Source organism: Molothrus aeneus, chromosome 4 (genome assembly GCF_037042795.1).
Source record: "Molothrus aeneus isolate 106 chromosome 4, BPBGC_Maene_1.0, whole genome shotgun sequence".
Taxonomy (NCBI): domain Eukaryota; kingdom Metazoa; phylum Chordata; class Aves; order Passeriformes; family Icteridae; genus Molothrus; species Molothrus aeneus.
Genome location: NC_089649.1, coordinates 21,142,039 through 21,165,643, shown reverse-complemented (window position 1 = coordinate 21,165,643; position 23,605 = coordinate 21,142,039). Strand labels below are relative to the sequence as shown.

The 23,605-nt window shown below is 37.4% G+C and overlaps 1 protein-coding gene across 4 annotated transcripts in view; it reads right to left on the bottom strand.

The window, feature by feature from the left end:
- Positions 1-23,605, bottom strand: part of GRID2 (glutamate ionotropic receptor delta type subunit 2) — a 684,189-nt gene that overhangs the window by 321,421 nt on the left and 339,163 nt on the right. The window lies entirely within an intron of this gene.

Here is a 23,605-nt window from a genome sequence, read left to right as displayed (position 1 = left end):
TAAAGCAGTTGGTTTTGGCAGAAGGAAAGTACAAGTCCTGCAGAATTACTTATTGTCATCCTAATTATAATTATCAAAAAAAAAGGATAACCTACTTATCAATAGGTATTGGAAGACATCAAGAGACTCCCACAAGTAATTTTAACCAGAGACAGAACTGGCCCTATCTTCTACACGACACTGAGCACAGAAAACCAGGCCCCTTGATTTGACTTAGTACTGATAGAGCTGCAGCTGCTTCTCCCTCCTCTTATGAAAAAATCTGTAGCTCAGCAAAGCACCCAGTCACCACAGCCTTGAGGGAGTTTGTGTCTATGTGTGAAACTGAGCCTTTCACTTCTGAATTCAACCCCTAAACCTGTGTCATAGGTCCAGGTTTGCTCCAAAGCCGTCAAGGGACATTTCCTCCTGCTGCAGCCTTTGCCATTTTTCTGTGGCAGCTCAAGTGTAAAGATCAATGTCAAAGGGAATATCTCAGCAAGCAAAGAAAATATTATTCTGGCTTCATTTCTAGTGGCAAGATTCTGCCACTCTGCATCAGAAATAGTTGTGTCCTTTACTGTAGAAGACCAGTAGGCCTTCTACATAAGGCCACACATAAGCTCACGCACAGCTTGTGGCAGCACTCTGCTTTTAAGGAAGGTTAGTGAGATATGTATTACTGTACACACTGATACAGAGACTCAAAGTCCCCATTTACATTATTTTAAATGATTTCTTACAACCATACTGACAAATAGAGTAGATTTTTTCTTGATTCTTTTTTTAATTAAAAATGCTACGCAGTGGTGATGCTGCAACACTATACACAACACAGAGTAAGAACGAGCAGAACCTGAAAACTACCCCACAAATCCACGTTCTCCTGCAAAGTTAATTTAGTAAGGTTCTCACAAATGTTCTTGTTTTATAATTAAATGGAGTATAAAAATAATAATAAAACCTGGCATAATTGCAGTGCTAAAATAACCCTGCACCTGCACAACGAACTGCTTGGTAATCAGCCAGATGCTACATTTTATCTGAATGCCTGAATTACAACACTGACAATACACTGGGTACCGCCTTCCTTTTCTTTCTCCAAGAGTAAAGAAACAGAGTCCCTCCTGTGGCTGATCCCAATGGTTTAACATCAGCCTCACAGTTGGGACTGACTCTGTGGTAAGCCTGGATCTCAGCCAACTTGAAATTATGTCCCAAAAAGCGCAGTACATAGCAACAGGAAGGTGAGACAAGCACATGTTTTCCACCATGGAATATAAGGTTACATATGCACCACTACATTTTTCAATTTACTACAGAATAGATGACTTTTGCAGCTCTAGCACAGCCTCCTTCTCCACAAAGGATAGAAAGACAAGCAAAAGGTATCAACTAGTGGGCCTTGATATTGCAGTTAATTAATTAATATGTCTACTGCATAATTTAACAAAGTGGAATAAGAGGTAGCACTCGGAACTCACTAGAATTCGTGCATTTTCACTGTTAGAAAATGTGAGATCTTATTTCACATCATTCCATAAAACACATTTTCCCTTTTTTTACCTAATACTGCAATGTCATTGTGCTTTTGTCACAATATTCATTTGAATAAACGTTACTTTTACGGTTTTGTAAATGTAGGTAACAAAATCAAGCCTGAAAAAGAAGGTATTTATCTTCTCAAATGGCCTTTTCGTTTTTCACATCCGATACAATAATATTCACTCATTTTCTTCAAAGACATTTACCTGCAATTCAGAAAGCTCCTTGTAATTAAATTATTACAGATGGTCAGAATGATGTGTTCATACCCCAGTGAAACCTTCAAAATTTAAGTTAATATGTTTAGATCATCCCAACCCATTGGATAAGACCGAGCTGAGCAACAGTTTAACATCAATATACTCTCTCTGAAAAACAGCAGAAAACCAGATTTCATGATCTAATATGACATTTTCTCCAGACATTCTATAGGTTTTGATTCAATCAGTTTTTTTACCAATGTCAAGTACCTAAGCTATTATGAACATTTGAAAAGAATCAGTCTCGCTTAAAATAAAATCTGCATTCAAAGTCATATAAATAAGACAAACTTGCAGACTGAACGGTCAAATCCTCTTTTAGCAAAGAAAAGAGTCACAAAATACTGACAGACTACATGTATGAATTTTTCTGGCCCTCAAACTAATAAAAAAAATTATGTACACTCCTAAAGTTACATTTATGCTTGTTAACGAAAAAACGGAGCTATTTCAACCACCTGAGACATTTTTTCCCCCTCAATAGTGAAGTGAAGCTGCTCTTTGCCTATTGTTGACTTGAAAATATTTTTATCAAATTGACCTAATGTTTTATTTGCCCAAGGTAGGATTTCATAATGAAGTTTTGTTTTCAGAAAGTACCTTGTGCTCCATTTCTGAAAGCACAGCTCTCAGGAGTTTCTGGCAGTCCTTACTGAGAGCAAAGCAATGAAAAACTGTAGTTAACTTTTACCTCTTCATCAGTCAGAGAGTCTCACACCTCTGCTGGCACCAAAGCATGGGCTTGTTATTATCTGGGACTGCCACAGGTATTGCATTATAAAACCAGTATAAATGAGTCTTCTTTTCCCCCCTCAGACTAGGATCCTGACTCTAAGAAATATTGAACACAGCAAACCTTTATCAGCAAAAACAAACAAAACATTTCCTCTTTTCCCTCTGAGTTATTTTTATAATTACACTTAGTTTTAAAATAGCGCAGTTTATAAAAGGCAAAGACACAATTACCATTAAACAGTCTCTTTTTTTACTCTGTTGTCCTCTTCTGATCTTCTTCATCTTCCTATTACTTATAACAACATTAATTAATGCCCAGCCCCTCACCAGTTGGTTAGAGAGCGTGAGGGAATCACTGTTGTACCTACACTCAGTCCTGCAGTACAGCAGCTGAGAGAAGTCCAGCTGAGACAGTGCAGAAAGTACTTTACAAAGTACCTTTAGAAACAAACACCAAACAACAAAAAAAGAGTAGGAAAATCCCTGTTTGTGTTCCTCATGTTGCAGAGACAGGAGCTGCCCCTGCACAGGCACTGCCATCATTAAAATACAAACATAAAATATGAATACAACTGCACATTATGGTATCACACATTTGTTCAGTCATTTAAACATTTCAATATGTAGTACCAGTACTTTGGTACCTGCACTCTTGCTGCCAACCTCCTCAGTTTCCTGACCTGGAAGGCAGCAACAGCCACAGGAGGGCTCTCCCCTGACAAACCCACTCTGCTCTTACCCGAGTCTACGGATCTGCAGCTTTTAGATTACATTTTAGAAGACTTCAGAAAACGCTGAATGTCCAACTCCACGCATCACAAAACTGATAAGTGCCTAGACTACCACCTTGTTTGCTACTGCAACACTGTATTTTGCTCACTAAGACAGTATTTTTCTTCTTTCCAGAACACACAATGGCTTTATACAGCCCAAATGAATCGGTCAAATTTGGTCATGGTGCGATATGGACCATAATTTATTAATTTTCTCAACATTTATGGAGAACTATTTTCTCACTTCAGAAACAAAAAATGTAAGCAGTTTTTATCTAATGTGTCTCCTATAATTTCTCATCTAAACCAATAACCCTTCCAAAGCTATTTCATTATCCCTTTCTTTTCCCAAAAGAATAAAGTTTTATTTTCAGTAATTGCAGAAAGCATAATACATTAACACTTCCAATCTATTTTAAAATATTTTTTGCAATGAACTCCATGGGCTGCTTTTGATTACTCTAACAGATTATAACTATTTCTTTATTCTGTACAGCAGACTCCAAAACCAGTATGGTTTGGTTTTTTTTTTTTCAAATATGTAAAAGGAGAATAATTTGCCCACAATGCTTTCCTCCATGCTAAACACCCCCAGTTCCCTCAGCTGCTCCTCATAGGATTTGTTTTCCAGACCCTTCCCCAGCTCTGTTGCCGCTCTCTGGACGTGCTCCAGCACCTCAATGTTTTTCCTGCAGTGAGGGGCCCAGAACTGGACACAGCATTGAAGGTGCAGCCTCACCAGTGCCCACTACAGGGGCACAAAAACATCCCTGCTCCTGCTGGCCACACTGCTCCTGACACAAGCCAGGATGTCACTGGCCCTCTTGGCTGCACTGCTGCTTCATCCCAGTATGCATCCATTTTTTCCACAGAGTTTATGAAAAAAAAAATCCCTCTCAGATGACTTCTCCAGTAAAAATTTTCTAGGCATACCTATAGTTTACTTCCCAGTTTTAGCAACTCAATCTATGGAACAATTTTTGATCTAATACCTCTGTCTTTGAATAGCATTGAAGAAAGTTCATCTCAAAGCTTTGTGGTTTTGTGTGTTGGTTTGTTTGTTTTCATTATTTAAAACTTGACTAAATATTTTGAGCCAAAAAATTGTCTAACTCCTTAATAATATTTTTAAAGTACTAGAGTAATATTTGGGATTTAAGTCTTCCTTTAACAAAAGTCTGGCAGCTAAACAGAGATAGCAGGGTCCATTTATGTTCAAGAAATGTCATACATGCCTCCTTCCTAAAAAATACTTTTAAAAATATTGCCACTGAAACATAAAGAATATCCATGAGTAAAGATGCTACTCATCCTTTCCCTGTTCACATGTAGCGTAACAGACAATCTACCTGCAGGATTACACGCTGTCTTTTCGCAAAAGATGCAAGTGTCACTTAATGGACAGAACAAACAATGGTAACACATACATTTATCCTAAAAATTGGTATTCTATTCTTATTGCTTAATGTTTAATTACAAGCCTTGTCTAGCCAACGCTTCCCAAGTTAATACTTTTATACTTGAATTAAAAAGCAACTGTCCCATAAAAGTTAAGGACTATTCCCTCATTCTTACTTAGTGCTTTCCTAGTTTACAGGCAATGGGAATGTTATTACTCCATTTAAATGAAAAAAAAAACAGGTTAGCTTGCATCACCCTAAATAATCACTATTAAAAAGCGTTGCCTATGTGGGTACAAAGTGCTCATGTGTAATCAGAACAGAGCTTCTCCCTCAATTAGTGTCAGATGTTTTTCCTTTTCTTTGCTTCATTTTTACTTTAAAACAAAAACCCTGTGTACAGGAGGGAAACAATCAGAAAACAAAGAACAGCAAGGCCAGAAAACATTAAAGAGTATTCTCTTGAGAAGGGGGAAAATGGGTTAGTATTGCATACAATATTAACAAAGCCACTGTTGCAATACTATCTCTCTTACACTGCCCACATTTTTAGAAGATGTTGATAATCTGGAAAGATTCAAAATGTAAACTGATAAGAAACTTGCAAAGCTGTTTCTCATTAAGATAATGAAAGAAGGTCCATGCTCTAATTTACTTGAACTATTGAGAATAACAAAAATCAGTCTGCTTGCTCCCTAACAGTGAGCAGATACAGACAGCAAATTATTCAGTGAGGCAACGCTTACAAATAACGTTAAGCAGCCTTTCTGAGTGGACACAAAAAAGTTGAAAACTCTTAATTCAAGCCAAAGAAAGACTAGCAACAAATCTGATTTTAAGTACATGCTGAAAATAATGGTTCTCTACATGATGTGATTAACACAAGTTCAAGAGGGAACTTGGACAAGGCAGTGCCATCTACTTCCTAAAGAAAAACATCTCATCATGAAATGACTAATCTGGGCAAATCTCAGACCATCTGAACAATTCTGAATATGCAGGAGAGCTCCAGCAAAACACCTCTTTCCCCCGGACCACTCTTTTTTTTCCCAGGCAATAAACTCACATATTTCAGCAAATTAGAATAACAAAATTAGAAACACATTCAACTTATTTTTGCAGTTATTTGGAGTTTGCTAGTGATAGACATTAATATGACAAAGAATAAAATCAGTGACTGCTTCACCATCAAGATACACACTGAGAAAAAAACATCATCACCTTTTAGGAGGTCAATATTATCCACCAAGACATTTCTGTACTATCACTACATGAAAACAATTCTGGATCTATCTGACCTATAGATTCTTTCCACCGAGCTTTTTTTTTTCCTCCTCAGAGGAAAAGCCTGACAAAACGGCAAAGAAAATCTTTTTCACTAACTCCTCAGCCAAAATAAACCTGTTTCTAAGATGGCTCTCTTCTCGTTAACTCAGAGAAAGCAATAAAAAAGCCACCACTGAACTGGACACACAGGGCACAATTTCACCTTGGACAACTATACTGACTGTTCAGGAAATGATGCACAATAAATGCTCTCCCCAGAAATGAGCTCTAAAATTATTTGTACCTGTGATGGATGTATCCCATTCATCACCTGGACAAAAAAGGCATTCCCATGTAGAGCTTTATCCCAGCCCAGGGAAAAGCCTCTCAATTCAGTCTGCCTCTGGAATCCTGATACATGAACATAAACTCTCTAGTCACATGAAAAATGGGAACGTGGAAATTACTCCATACAAAAGTCTACCAATGTGACCTTTCTCCAAGGAAGCAAGGACTATACCAAACACATGGAGGAACAGGGTCAACACAGTCAAGCCCCCAGACATTCCTGCAACTTTTCTGAGAAAAACCTTCACAATAAAGACAAATTTTATCAGTGTGGAAAGTAACACCTGTCAGGATCATAACAGTTACACTGGTTCAGACCAACAAGACCTCACAGCCCAATACCCTCTCTCCAACTGGCCATTAGCAGGTGCTGAGGGAAGAGTAAAAGAGGGCAAGCAGTTATGCCACTTTGTACTGGTGGGAATGGGATTGGAGAATTAATCCTTTTTGATTTACTTCAGGGGGAAAAAACCAAACATCACAAAAAGGCATCAAAATATGTAAATAGTGGGGTTTGGTAATGAGAAACATGAAAAGCTACTCTGTGGTTCCAGTGCTGCAAGTCTTGCATTAGTAAATTATTTCCACATTCACTCTTGGGTTTTGGCATGTATTTGTTGCCTGCTTGGATATCTCAAACATAAGCACAGAGGAGCTGCATCAGAATGAAACAGCATGTTGGCTGCATCAATGAAATATTACGACAGCCTAATTATAACTCAAGGAGGTCATTAGCATGCTGCCTTGTCTGTTCCTCTTGCCTAGGCTGGGAGATGGCAGAATTGCAAGTGGAAGACTCCAGCTTCTGAGTATCCTTCATCCACAATGCTACTGCTGCTACCCCAAGTTGCACGACCAGTGTTTCCAATTAGTTAGTGTGGAAATGCACAGGTCTCAAACACCAACAAGTCAGGCATAAGCTTCATTTGTTCTTTTTTCAAATTCTTCCAGCAAGCTGACACATATTTAGCAGACATACTATCACTTACATTTATCTTCCCATGTATTCTGTCCCTCCTTACAGAAATGCTCATTGGGGATCCTTTCACATACTGAACAACTTTACCCAAAGTGCAAGTAAGATTTCACTACCCAGTATCATTTAAAACCTGGAATTATTTACCTATTTAAAGGAAAAAATAAAGGTATAAATATGATTTATTGTATAAATGTGCACTTGAGTATTGCTTAACAATAAACATCTAAATACAAACTTGCTCCCTAAATAGAGCTGCACATCAACACCACTCAAAACCCACTACTTTCTCACAGGACCACAGCAAACTTTAAAGCACATTATGCTTATATCTTAATATTTGAAGCTGCAGCACCAGATAAGAAAACAATTTTCAATCTATTTTGGAACACAGAACTCTTTTAGCTTATAATGATGCAGCTAAGCACAATGTTCATTTCAGTAACAGCCTTAAAGGACTAATAAATAGATTCTCTCTGTACACAGTCTCAAGGTCTGGGTATGACAGAGTCTTTTGCCAGAGACCCTATTCCTTCAATCCCCTCTCTAGTGCAGAGAGAAAAAGACTAAAAAGTCCAAAAGAACAGAGGTAGCCGGCTTAAGCAAACTAACTTCGGCACCATTTCTGTCATCAAAACCTTCAACTCAGCACAGACTATACAGTAAGACAATACCCATGTTTATCTAACCTGCTTTAACCCGTGTCCTATTAACCTGTTTAACTAGTCCTGCTGCTTTTCAAAGCCAAGGAAAAGTTATGTAATATGTTTCTGAGGACTGTACATCCTGAATAAGTATCACAGCAATATCACACTAGTTTTGTTGGGTTGGTTTGTCTGTTTGGTTTTTAAGGAGTTCAATGATGAAAATTTTGGTTCCTGTGAATGCAGTTTGCCCACTGCACATAGCAGACAACTTCTGACTGTGATAATCCACATCATGTTTTGTACTGAATGCAGTATTCTATACACAATTTCCCATTTAAAAAAGCCCTATAAAATTTGTAGTTAAGAGCTACTCAACAACAGCATTTCTATGATAACAAAGCATTTTAAGTTCCCACTAAACACCACTTGATATGGATTTGGCAAGTATTGTTGGAAAAAAATAACGTACAAAGCTGTTGTTGATGTGTCCAGATTCAGGAGTAATTAAGCACATGATCATGCACTTAGATGAACATGAGGGCCATCCTTTGCCTTAGGGAAGTGGCTCCCACAGAGCAAGAGCTGATACAGGCAGCTTTCCATGTAGAAATTCTGTGTCAGTACATTTTCTCCTTTCTTCTGGTTTATAACTGATGTACTTGCCCTCTCATTATTGCTGTGGCAGTAATGCTTGGGGTAATAATATTAAGAATGGGTAAATATTTTTCTGTGAAATTTGCTGAGAAAGGAGGATTTATTCAACAGAGTCTAAAGCTTCTATAATTTTATGGCTCTTGCTACAGCTTTCTGGTACTTTTCCTGAATGACATGGAAGAGAACAAATGGAAGTCATCTTGTGAGTTCAGCAAGTATTATGTATTTATGTATCAAGAGAGGAGAAGCACTCTTTTTGACTCATTAAATCTTTATGCCCACTGGAAAAAAATCTCTTATTATCAAGACATACATTTAATGAATCTGTAAAGTAAGATTATGTATCTTATTTGTATAAATCACACCAGCATCTCAGGTAAGTTTTGATATATGAACAAAGACACTTTTTACTGTCTACATGGTGATAATTTTCTGATCTAGAAATGTCATAAAAATTATATAAAAATTACATTTCACAACACATGAAATAAAGGCAAGACCTCAGACTTCAAGTTGTTGGTCTCTCAACAAATTTCTTATATAGCTAACATATAAACAATTGTGAAAAAGAGCCCAGGAATATCTTAACAGTTTCCTTAAGCAAGATAGCCTCCTATTTGGTTAAATTCTGCTTGCAAAAAAAAAAAAAAGAAAAAAAAATTTCACACAACAAGCAGTCCTGTTTGTATTCCAATTTCATTCAGAGTCATGCCTAAGTCAGCCATGATCTGGATAGCAAAAATTTCAAACTCGTGGCATAATTTATTACCGAGTTTGGAAATGTTCTCTGTAACCATACAAGGCCTGGGTGTGCTTTGAGTAAATATTTTATTGGCGGATAATAAGGTTTAAAAAGTTTCAGTTGCATCCAAATATTGGTATGATCAGCATTAATTCCCAGTGATACCTTTGCAGGTTTTCCCAATATGCTAAAAAAACCTTGAAAACTAACCAACAAACCAACCAGCAAATATTTGCATAATCCCAGGCAGATCACCATTAACCTCTCATGAGGAACTTTCAATCGAAAATTTACTGGGATAGACACAAGGTTTGTCTGGTACCCACTGATGACACAACTCAGAATATTTTGGGATATACTTATACCTTAAACACTACTGTATTTACTGATTGTGTCATTTTTAAATATTTTGAGCTTTTAAAAAAACCTGAGTCCATAAAAACTAACTAATTCAGTGAATGCTAGTCACAGATTAATTTTGGTTCACTTAAGTACAAAGCAGATGTTTCAGTTTATGTTCATGCTAGTAAAATTCAGATAAACCACCCTATTTCTCAATATTGTACAGGTCATAGTGTGTGTGGAAAAACAGAAACTCAACTCTTAAACTATCCAAGCTATAGAAAAGCAAAAGGAGAGAGAGAAAGAATTTATCATCAGAAAATGCTACCAGCAGCAAAAGAAAACACAACACATAAATATTCCCATGTAAACAACATCGTTCCCTGTGGCCAGCCTGCAGAGGCAGGCAATGTCATTCATTTTATAGCGCCCTAACACCATGTTTGAATTGTTTCTTTTCTACAGATATGGCAAACGAGTCTTAGAGACATATATCATACTCTGAAACAAGATCTCCTCCCCTGTTAGACATGAACTCCATTTAATGCTAAGTGGGATTTGGACAAGCCCAAGATATTGGGTGAAAGAGCTGCCCTTGCTTCTGGATCGAAGAGACACTGGAGAAGTTTCCCCATGACTGCCCCTTTGGGAGTTGTGCTACTGCATTACTCAATAAAGTGCTGACTGCACAAGAAGCACAGCCCTACAAGTCAAGTGTGATTTTCTGTTAAAACAGCTTCCTTAGATTTACTGACTGATTAGACACAGAAACAAAAAGCTCCATTGGTTTCTTCTTTCAACAGAAGAACATAAAACAATCTCCAAGAATGACAGTCACCACCATGGCACAGACTAACTAAACAGTATAAAATTCATAAAAGGAAGATGGCTTCCTGAATTGAGACAACACTTGTGTCAGCTTTACCTATGGAAATTACAGCATGCATAATCTAATTACTTTAATTTTTCAAAGGAATTCAAGGCACCAAAATTTATGTAAGTGATTCAATTATTCTATTGAACAAGCTCCTATATTCATCTGTCTTTCATGTAACAAAGACATCCGTGACTTCCATTTCCGTTTTCAAAATTAAAGCTCCTGCACGAGGAACGAGCTGCAGTAGTCACAGCTATTATTGCCTCCCCTCCTCACAGTGGAGGAACTAAAAGCAAAAATCTGCTCAGAGGCACAGTGAGTGTTATGCTCAGACATGACTTTGTGAAGCAAGCAGGCACCAGCAATACAGAGGGGAAAAGAGGCAATGTGTATATTCAAAAGCTGTGCTATCTTTTTTACAGAGAGAAATGAAAGTATTTAATTAAAAAAGAATATGAAATTATTCCAAATATTGTTTGGAAGATTCATATTGACAGGATAAAAGTGATCACATTTACTTAGCCTCATTTGCTGATTTTTTTTCTAAACTGCAGACTGAAATGCAATTTAGAAATAAACTCTCTTTGAAATATGATCCTTGAAATGTTGAACATGACAGAGGCACATTAAACATCAGCCTCAGTAGACTAGTCTGCATTTAAAGCTATTCAGTTCTATTAAAAACATAACACAGTTCAGGATTTATTTAAATACATCACCAAACTGTTTGGACAATTCAACAGATATGTGGGTGTTCTAAATATGCCCTTGGTTAGCTACGTAATTATACTTAAACTTCAACTTTGTTAGTGCTGTCAAAGGTGTAAGGAAATTTGCACCCAGATCTGTTTACCACAGACTTTCCAAACACTGCCTAGTTCTTTAAGGCTGGGATCATACACAGATCTCAGCATAACATTTTTTACAGTGAAAGATGAGAGTATTCAAAATAATAACTGCAGATAGGATCTTGAGAACATCTGCTGGGAGTAAACCAGAAGTCTAAATGTCAAGAGCAGGATAAAATACAAAACACTCCTTGTGCCCATCCTACAACGATGTTTTAATGTACAGGACTGATAATACTGAGTCCATCTCTCTGGTGCTTCTTTCTGCAAGAGTCGCCATCAGAATGATCTACACAGCAAAGGATTAGCTGTCTTTTTTGCAAAAGATCTTTTTCATTCCCAAAGTCCCTTCTTGTTTTAGATGTCTTTTCACTTGGGATTTGATTGGTATTTTAGCTATGTAGAAAGCAGGAGGAAAGGGAGGGTATTTAGCAAAAGCAACAGCTAGTATTGCAGGCTTCTATTGAGTATCCTCCATGAACCCACCTTTTTCCCTGCCTTCTGTACAGCTAAAATTACTGTTTGCACCTTCATCAGTATAAAGTGAGGTTACTGTAACTCCTTCTACCACAGCCTTCTCTGTCATTGGCATTGCTATGCCCGTTCAAACGAAATTTATTGGTGAATTTCAACAAGTACAAATTTTAGCAGCTATCTTCGTCTACTTTTCTTTAATCCATCTGGCAATCACTTGCAAAACCCACTACAGATGCTAATTCCTAATATCAGAAATTCCCTAATCTTGCCTAATAATGCTGCCCCATTTCCGTGTCCCCGGACTCCTTGATTATTTGGGCTACTGCTTCCCCTGTTCCAGCCAAGCCAGCATCTTCTGGTTGTGTCCAGCTGCTTAAACAGCCGCTTGTCTGAGTGATGGCAGACAGACAAGGTAAACGATGCCTTCTGTTTTCTTCAAACAAGCCAAGGGGAAATTGAAATCTGCACAACAGCCGTGCACGCCATTTGACTAAATCTTTCAGTCCTTAGAGTGAAAGGGTTTTTACAGCCACAAGAAATACTTGTAACTCTTTGTGAAGTGCTGATGAAATTGGTTTTCTACATACAGACTTCTAAAGAATAGTAGCAACTAAGTTCAGCCACTGGAATAGGTAGTTGTCATTATTTGTTGAGTGTAATAAAGATTCTTGAGGAATTAATCCGTATTATGAGTTTTTTACACTTGTTTCTCCCTTGTGTGTTTTTTTCAGGCAGGCAGTGTTTTGCTCATGTAGAAAGGTCACAGTCTGTGGCTGGAATTTCAGTGCCGTTTTTAGGCAGAATTTCAGAGCATGACAAGAGTGTCACATCATCTATGTGGTCTTCAAACAAACATTGTAATACCACACCCACTACATATGGACCCATGACTGCATTGGAGTACCATTGTGGTAGCACTGTAGCAGCAGTTAAATATTCATGTTATTGATGTCATAACTAGCTCTGGAGGAAAATGCCTTGCTTTCTGTGATCAGATTCAAGAAAAGTCTTATCTGATATTTTGCTTTTGAGTAATCCCCACACAATTTGCAAGAAAGTGATAAATTGGCACCAAGAAAAAAAAAAAGAGAGGTATGCACATTAGCCTCTGCAAAATTGAGAAATGTATTTAAAACTCTTTGGTTGATAACCAGACTCTCATATGGAACAAGCCCAGAAATAAAAAAAAAAAAATAAAAATTCAAGCTTATTCATTTGAAATAGGGATTGGAAGCTAGAGTAGCAAACCTGCCTCTTGGCAAGCATCCTCTTTTAGGTCCAACCAAAATGTGCTGAAGCCACAACGGAGGAAGAAATGTGGGGGGAAAAAAGACATGGTGTAGAGGATGAGCAATGGGAAAATAAGGAAAAAGTATTCATGAAAGTGGGGCCAAAAGAGATCTTAACGTGAATTTAAGAAAGAGCTGGGACTTAGAGAGACCCACATTCTTTGGAGAGCAAGCATGTTTGTATTACAGAACAATGAAGGAAAACATATAAGGGTATAGGCTGAAGAAGAGTTGATCATGTGAAACCATGGCATTGGAAAACCCAGCAGACAAAGCAACATCAAGAAGAAAGAATAAGAAAAAGAGCTGGCATTCAGACAAGATAAAATTAAGAAAAAATAGAGGCTGTTATACTGAAAACAAAAGACAATAGAGCTACTGGCAACCACAAGGAGAGGGGAAGAAGTAGCGTGGGAGAAATGAAGAGACAGTGTAGAGACAATCTAGACTTTCACATTTAAATTGGTTCAATTACTTTTGAAAAGGAAAAGCACAGGTTTATTACTTTCAGTAAATGGAGGAGAAGTGGAGGAGCAGCTCTTTAGAGCAGTAACAGCTTTGAATCTGAAGAACAGATGATTCACTATTCTAGTAACAATTAGTATATTAATCATTTGCTGCATCACACAAGAAGGAAAATCAGACAATTTTGCAAAGTGAAGAATCCTACAGAACAACTGGGGAATCTAGCAATTTAATGTAACACATTCAACATCAATTCATCAGGTACAATGGCTGCTTGGTTCTATAAAAATAATGAATAAAAAGCATTAAAAATTTTGTCTCAGGGACCCGAAATGCTTGAAACTTGAAATTTTAATAGGTTTGAGGGAAGAAAACTCTCCAATGAATAAAGCTGTTTTATCTTACAGACATCTCATAAACTGTTTAAATGAAATTTGAAATATATTAGCTATCAAAACTAAAACTGCTTTTAAAATGGACATATGATGAGTTTAAAGTTTAATTTTCCCACAAGAACCTCAAATACATCACAGAAGGATTGTATAAGATATATAAAGTGTCAGTTGCTTCTGTAGCTTTTCCTAATCTATTTCCTGGCCATTAGAGAACTTCGCTCCTGAATCACTCGCTGCACCTTTACCACGATGCCACCTCTGGCTGCCAAGCATTTTTACTAGGGTGGAACTGGTGATGCATGCAAAATTATTATGTGGCTCAATGAGCTGTGACAAAGGTGCAATAATAACACACTCAGGGTAGAGCAGTGAATTTTAAGGCAAAGGCCAGATTTGAGGGCAGCTAAGAGCATTATCACCACATCCAAGATAGCTCTGAGTGGACATGGGTGCTCTGTTTGGAGGTCACACTGTGACTGGCAGTGGCTAAACTGGCTCATTAAAATTGACCTTTTGCTGCCAGCATGATGCACACTTTCAGTGTGGTTTAGGTGAAAAACACTGCCTACTGCTGCTGGACTCCAAAAAAGGAGCTAACAGCCCTTCCTGATGGAAAAGCAAGTGGACTGATCTGCCTGGGACAAAATCAACATTTTTTGTAGCAGCCTGGATGGTGCTCTGGATTTCTGGTTAAAACAGCACTGATAAAACCCCAGTGTTTTGATTGTTGCTGAGCAGTGCTTTGAGACTCCCTCTTTTTCACATTTTGTCATCCTGGTTCCAAGGCTGGGGATAGGTAAGAAACTGGGAGGGAGTTCTGCTGAAAAAAATTGAGCAAAGGGATGTTCCGTGCTGGATAATGCAGTCAGCAATAAAATCTCAAGAACAGGGGGAGGAATTCAAGATGTTTGCACATATAACATCCCAAGCAACTCATTACCATGATCTGCTTTCAAGGAAGTGGCTGGACAACTGTCACAAAAAGGGGAAGGGACTTATGCATTCCTTCTTTTGTTTTGCTTTCACACGCAAGTTTTGTTTAACTTACTAAACTATCTTTCTCTCCATCCCTCAGTCTTCTTTCCATTTACTCCCTGTTCAGTGGGAGAAGGGAGCAAAAAAGGCAGCTGGGTGGGTCTAACCCACCTGAGGAACAAGGGGCTTTTTTTCACAATACAGTTTGAAATTCCAACTTCTCCCTCCTCCAAAACCACAATGAGAGAGGCCACAGCCTCTGTTACATCCAGCTGCTGCATCACAAATATTGCAGCAGGCTGATAATGATAACAGAAAAGCTCTTCCCCACCAAAATTATACACCTCAAGATGCATGATTCCACTTAGAAAAAATAACTTTAGGTCTTTATAATTATGTTTAACTTTTCTGACTGATCTGTTTGACAGATATTTGACTACAAGACCCAGAGGTAGAGGAATAAAACACATGATTAGAATTTGTACTGGGTTTACACAGCTCTGAAATATGATACTGTGTTGGTGCAACCTAAGGGCTCAGACTCCCTGCAATAACTCTTGAATGCTAATAATGCTGAAAACACATGAAGTCAGTTTAAGACTTCTCCTGGGTGGAGTTCCTCAGAGCTAAGGATTACCACATCATTGGTCTGATATATTTGGATTGTACTTGTTGAAAATAGGGCATCTTCTCAAAAATAAATATCAGCTCGTTGAGCTTCTGTGAACCAGTTCAATTTTGCCTGCTGCTATTTTCCTAGGATAGAAAGATGATGAAACACTGATTGGAACAATAGATCAATGTAGAAGATGAAACTCAGATGAAAACAACAGTTCTCACCTTCACAGTGTCTGTGCATTGATCTTAAAATTTTAGATCTTGAATTTAAATCTGGAAAGCACTCTAATTTCTAAATACAGCTGTCAGCAGACATCTGCCTGCCTTTGTATTGAAGACAGCTGGTGTGGGAGAGTTAATAACAAGGAAAAAGATATTAAAGGAAACAAGCCTTCCATCATGACTGAGAGTCAAATATTAATATTTTCAACTACAGACAATTCCAAAAAGCTGTATTTTTTATCTCTTATTGATCAACACAGCCTTAATAAATCCTAGGTATGAAACAATGAGTGAAAGGGACAAGAAAGGCCACAACCATATATGTTTAGCATCAATATAAAGGATAAGATGAAATATGTAAATTATGCTGCCATTTCCACTGGATCTTTTGTCGTTGTTCCTTCAGTGAATGTAAGGGACAGAAGTGAGGAACTTCAAAAGAATAGATAGTATCTAAAGAATGGACAAGCTGACAAAAGAGATTAGTGATGAGATGTGAGAGATCAGCCGAGCCAGATAATCCTCAACATCTGTGTAAGAAATGAAGGAGAATGTGAAGGTTATGTACAGGATTACTCTTCCTAGCAAGAGGTGTCTGAAGGACAAGAGAAAAGAAAAAATTTGCATTAAAGACAGTTACCATAAAAAAGAAGTATAAAAGTTTAAAAGCAGTCACTGCTGCTTTATAAATTGGGAACCACCAGCAACATGAAGAGGATTTATTACATGTGAGGCAAGAGCTCTGTTCAAATATGGAAAATGCCATGAAGAAGGGGAGGAGAAATGAAGTGTTCATGTCAGGAGCCTAGTCTTAATTGTCCTCTCATCTCCTCCAACTATAGCCAAGCCTTGGCTGTATTTTGTGTATGTTTCTCGTTTTCTTTCTTTGCATGTTTTTCTCAGTACCCTCTGGTGCTGACACTGACTTCTGGAATCAGCTGTGTCTAGGAGAATTTTCTCAAGATCAGTGTTTTTGGTTGTCTGCAGGCTTGCCCAAACATCCTCAGTGAGGACATACACACCTTCTATACTTCATTATAGATATTGTTTATACTAAAAAGTCCATGGCACAGTTGTCTGAGGTACAGGCCTATTGGGAATGCAGTTTCTGCTGTACAACACTGGCTGCACAAAAAGTGATCATCCATTTCTACCCCACATTCACACTCCACAGAAGTACCAGGACTTGCCAGTTTTGCCACCACCACTGGCAGTCTGACATGCATCATGCATTAACCAGAGAGAAAACCACGAGAGTGAGGAAGACACTTGGAAATCTTGCCATTCTGCACAGGCTTAGCACTTTGGTGTGCATCAGTAATTTGAAGAAGCTATGCAAATGATTTTGCGAATCAATTCAGAAATTACTCCTTAGAAACTAAGTGAGACTGTAACACCTTCTATACTTTCCCAAGATTAGCAAAAATTTTAGCTTAATGATTTCTTAGAGAAGCTGTTTAGACTTGGGAGTAGGAATTCTCTTTCAGTCCCAATTTAAACTCACAAATGGTGAGTCTATCAGCCTTGGGAGGAACACTTTCCAGCTCCTTCCATGTCTGATTACTGCTTTATGAAAGAAAATAAGAGGAAGAAAATCCAGGATTAAGAAACCCTTGTGAATCCTGTTTTGTTTCCACTCCAGAAGACTATTAAAATATTTAAAAATAAATGTCTAAGATAAAGTCCTTGATACACCTATAGCACAAGAATTAAGATAAAATACAGAGGCATCCTAACTGCCCATTGACTATATTTTCAAGCAGTTACAAAGATTTACCTTGATGGATGAACAATCCCTGGCAGAAGAATTCTTTGCACAAAAGAATTAGAGAATAAAAGAGATAATCTGCCTTTTTTTTTTTTTTTGGATAAAGTCTTGTACTGTGCCACACTGTGAACCCAAACCACAACTATAAATTGTATAAATTTTATTACTGTTTCCCTAAAGGATCTGATTTGTCTCAAGGGGTAGCCAAGTGCATCAACTGGATTCAAATCCCTTTTAGTGGTGTGTCCCTCTTTTTTAGGTTTCTGAAAACTAAAGATTGAATATTAACCCAGTAGTACACCATTTTTTGGAGGGGATATCTGTCACTAGAAAGGTTTGAAGATAATTTCATAGTTATGGTTTTCAAACACATAAACAAGAGAACTAAAAGGGCCAGAAGTTTCTTGACAATGAGAAGCAAAGCGGATTCCTCTAGTCCAGTGTACTTACCCAGGCTTATAGAGGTCTGCTATATAATTGCCTACCCACAGATTTAAATTCATAAATGAAAGACACTGGGTTTTCTAAACACTAATCATGAATCCTTTTAGAAGTAAAGTAATCAGTATACATAAAAAAGGTCCATGAATAATAAAACTGTCTGGAAGAAAAAAGAAGTTAAATTTGACAATAACAGCTCTGCCCGAACCCTGGGGCAAATTATTTCTGTGCTTTTTATTTCTATCCAGCTCTACTTTTTATTTAGATTGTTTTCTCTAGAGAACTAGATTATTATTTCACAAGGGCTTTTCACAATCCCCGTAGCTCTTCACTGCTATTCTTCCATAAACTTTCCTTCAAGAGTTATTATTAACCTTAACCTTGCTCCCCAACAAATTCCCTCCATCCCTTACATAATCTTTTTGAGAACATCTTCTGGGTAAACACTTTATCATCAAAAAGGAATAAGAGTAAAATAATTTGAAATTAATTCCAGATACAAATTTTTGAGGGGGATATCATTGTATTATACTCTTATATTATTTGGAAGAACGTAAGGATATCAGAAAGAGAGGATGAAAGATTTTAAACTTGTCAGTCTTGTTATACATGTGGAGCTCTAGCAGTGTCATGACCTCAATTCCCCCATGATACTTCCATCAATAAGACTAAGAATGTGGGTACAGTTTTCAACCTCTTCAGCTCTTTCTGTTAATTTGTCACTTTCCAAGTTCTGGAGCTAAGCAACTCTCAGGTTTTCTGCCTTCTATTACGATTTGATAAAAAAATTAATTACAAATCTTACAAGTCAAAAAGCAAATGAAGCTAAGCTGAGATTAATGTAAGGACAATGAAAGATAATTATCTAATCTAAGAAAATTCAGTGGCGTGTTCAGCAAAAGAAAAGGTTTTAAAGATATATTTGAAAGTAGACATTTGTTGGCCAAACACCAATTTCTGAAAATGCTCATCTAATACAAATGAATTACCCACCTTATGCATTTTAAATATTTATAAAATACATTTAAAATGAAGCAAAAATGCATTTTGAAGCATGCAGCAAAACCTCACCACCCTATTTACAGCTACATAAGCATATACTGACATAGCATGCCTTTTTCTTTCTTCAGAAACATCTGATTTCTGCCATGTCCTATACTGAGGTACCACAGACCCCTACATTTTAAATCCTCTTTCTAGATCTAACTTCAGATCTTCAAAGGTATTTAGATACCTAATTCCATTTGATTTAGTTGAAAACTAGGCAGTTATGCAACAAAATGTGATTTAGTATGAAGAAAAAAATGACATATTTCCCTAAGAAATACCTAAAAGTTTGAAATACACCTTATATAACTACAATCAAGTAAACTGTCATCACAACTATTCAGGAGGAAGCTTTCAGCTGGTCAAGAGACTCGCTGTACTGAATTCAGTGGATCATTCAATTGGTCATCAACACCAGGGGTTAAAATGTCTCAGAGACTGGTTCAGGGAAGGTTTGGATAGTGAAAAAAGGGCACTACTTCACTACCCATCTGTTGGAACAGAACAGTTAAAGCTGGAAGGTTTGTCAAGAAGGGAAAAAGAGTTATTTTCTCTCAAGATGACCTGGCAGCTGTAGATGCTAAGAATGTTCAGTGGGGGAAATTTCACATTGTTCTCTGTTTGTTTTGAGAAGTGGGGTTCCTCTAGAAGGTAACACAATACAGTAGAAGACCTGAAAAATATCCTAACCAGGCCTAGGCCTGCTGGTGTGGGAGAGCAGAGTGAAGAAGTTTGGAGATTGTAGAGCACAGCCTTGCAAAGGATTGCAAGGCCCTTGATGGCAGGTGGGAATGGCACGTGGGCTTTTTGCCCTGGCAAGGATGGAATAAGCTTAGCAGTGGACGTGCCTCTGTTTTACCAGAGTGGGGATGGAGTAAATCTACCCTTTACACTTCGGCTGTGGATTTTGGCTGTCTTGGTTACCTGCAGGTGTTTCAGCTCTCACACTACCAAAATCTTCTCTTCTCATGTGCCTTTACATGAGATATCATCTCATTTTCCCTCTTTCCCCAGTCACCCTTGTGTTAACCCTTCACCCCTAGCTTATGTCCACACTACAATGCAAAGCTCACCACACCAATTAGCAGAATTCCCAGGCATTTCGCTGGGATTAAGAGGTTCCCAGGGGCCATTCCCAATGGGTGTTTTCATTCAGTGCCCTGTTTTTTGGAGACAAAATAAACTCACTGGGTTACATGATGGCTTGTCTCCTTTGGCTTCAGCAACACAGTCTGCTGCTGTCTTCAGTACTGCTGGCTAGTTTGTCTGCTCTGTGGAACCAGCCCTTCAGAAATAGCAACAACAATGCCAACAAAAATTTGAGGAATGCAGGAAGGCTCAAATATCAACTTCAAAAATTTTTTTCTTTTTTTTTCTTCCTTCCAGAAATGGAAATCGTTCTAATGACATGACTTTAAATAGTCTCATAAAGAAAGTGTCAACATCCCAAGGATATAATGAATGGTGTAGGAGAAATATCAAAATGTATAAATTGTCTTTCAGTTACATAAAAATGATGCCAGTTGAATGGGAACCTTTTAGCATATGATGAGTAGGGGAAAACCACTGTTTGAAAAGTTCCAAAATACACATTAGCACCAATTAGTCTTCTGTAATAGGATTAAAGAGCCACAGTTAAGGAGAAAATTTAAGCTTATTTCATAATGATTTATTCTTAGATGGTATTTCTCTGAAGTGCCAATTCACCATCAACCTCTCAATTACAGTCAAACCAACTCAAAGTAAATCCAGCCAGCAGAAACGGCTAAAGCACATAGAGCAAATATGAGTTGAGAACTGCCTTCCATCATAACTTTAGATTTTCTTATTTTAAGGCCCAAGGGCATATAAATGATATTTTGAATAAGTGGAACTCAATGTAATATTTAGTCCAAGGCTTGAAAAGCATCACTTTCTATCTGGGATCTAAATACAACCTCAAATAACTACTGTATTGTCAGACTCTTCTATGTAAAATAAAACAACATTTGGAAAACTGCCATCCTTTAATAATTTACTCATTGTTTATATACGCTTTGGGTTTTTAAAAAAAAAATTGCAACAAGACTGAGGTATGAAGTAAACAGTCTTTTTAATCTGAACATACTCCCACAGCAATGTGGAGTTTTTTTAAAGCAAACCTGTTAAGCCATGCATTTAAAATATACCCAAGCAACATAAAACCCTCTAAGACTTTAAGCAACAAAACATCTAGAACATTAAATCACAAGAAGTGGGGGTGGGTCTCTTTCTGTTTTGGTAAAGATTATGGAGAATAGCTCCCTATGTCTTCTGCTTAAGCACATTAAAGGCACAAAAATACACCAACGGTTGAGGCAACAACATAAAAATCTCTTTAAATTGCCTGAAAATTAACAAAGTTTGGACATGCAAGTGCCTTGAAAAAGCTCTTGCTTTTTATATCCTAAGTAGCCACTGCATTGTCTGAAAAACAAAGTACAATGCTTTCATGTCTGGCTGCATTCCAGTTTGGGTAATTGCATTTTACCTGCACAAATTGCATTGGCAGTTTTCATTAGGCACAGTATTATTCTTTATTTATTTCCAACCTTACATTGTTGCTATATGCTATTAACACAGTTTCAGCTCTTCAGCCAAGAAGCAGCCACATACTGCAAGGAAGCCCCCACAAAGTCAGAGTTTCTTTTTTTTTTTTCCATCAATTCTTCACAGTTCCCCAAAAAACAGTACTCTAGATAAAATTTGGAAGCACCTATGAAATCAGCAATACATCGCCATCTAATCTTACATACATACCCACCATTTTTTAAAGGTTATGTTACTTTAGAAAAAAAATAAATCGTTTTTGCTGCTTTTCAGACAATTTCAAGGTAGCTACAACTCTGTGTCTCTGGTTGTTTTATACTTTTAATATTTAGGCACGTGATTAGCTTATAGCAAGCAGAATGAATAATCAAAATGGTATTCCATCAGAATTTCATCCAAAACTAAATATTAAGAAAGTTTGGAAAAACACAAAAGAAGTTGTCCCTTCTGCATAATATACAACATAAGCCCAAGTCCTGATGCAGAACCAGAGAAAATCAGCACCTGTGTTGATAGACTGAAAATAGTGGCATAAAGGCTGTGTCTTCAATGCAGAACTTTGCTTTTTTTTTATAAAGGCTCTACAAAATCATATTAATTTATAATATTCTACACCAATCTGTACTGTTTCTTCACAGTTATAATACAGTCTCTTTTGCCCATAGTTTAAAAGTAAGTGTGTTTGAAACAATGATTTTCAACTTTTCAGAGCTAATTAATTAAGAGTAAGTAATTAGATATGAATTAGCATCTCTTACAATATAACTGTTGAGAGTGAAACTCTGAGCAGGTTTAGTTCAAAAAAATTGTCTGCCATTATGTGGGAAAATTCAGATTCTTGTACTAGAATCATGATGACAATTTGAACTAAACTGTTGCAAAGAATGGTTCCCTAGCTAGTTTTTTCAGTGGTTTGGTTTAGTATTTGTTTTTTCCCTTTTAACTGTATAGGCTCTACAACAAAAGATGAAGTATCAAGGCATTAGCTCCATTTTGCCACATCATCAATAAAAAAGATACCTTGGACTGGTGCCGTTGTACATTCTTCACTGCCTTTGTTCTTCCTGAAGTAAAAGTTAGATAACATATGGTAGGTTCATCTTCATTTATCCAGACATCTTTTTGACATTCCATAAGCTAGACTCATGGCAGACATTTTTTATAACATCAGCCTTGATGAGCTAAAGACAGGAATGAATGTGTTCTCCCTGTGGCTGCAGAGTTTCTCAGATCATCTACCACAGTTCTGTCATAAATAATATCCAGAAGGGGGTTATTATCCTCTCTGATTAGATGATTAGACTAGAAGCTAAACCCACAGTTACTGATCCTAGAACAAATATCTCCTATGTTAAAGTATGAAACCGGTAACGGATTTAAGGGAGAAGGAGGGGAGAGGAAGAGAGATGCAAAGGACAGATAATGCAGCAAAGTCAATAATCAAGATTTTAGGTAATTATATGGGAAAGACAAAAAACCTGAGGCTAAATTGACTTCTGTCAGACATTGATTTTCTTTTTCTTTTTGTCTTTTCAGGAAATTTTTCAGATCTAACATAATGACTTACTAGCCCTTGGAAGGTGTGTTATTGATAAAAGAGCCCCATAATAACATGACATCCACAGGGTAATTCCCAGGGCTGGAATTAGCAGCAAGTACACAACATGGATCCACATTGGTGAGACTCCGTCTGCCCATCGTTACATAATGGAAAACATTTCTTTTTTCTTAGTGGCATTAGAGATTACCAACACCAAAGGCATTCTCTCAGAGGTGTCCTTTACTAATCTGTCAAGGCACACAGAGAAGCTGTAGACTCTTTGAAACAATTTTTTTAATCTTTGCCAATAACTCCTCAAGATTTCTATGAGACAGAAATGCCAGAGAAGAATGGCCATGACCATAGCTAAGGATTGCCATTTGCCTTTTTGGAGACACACCAAATATT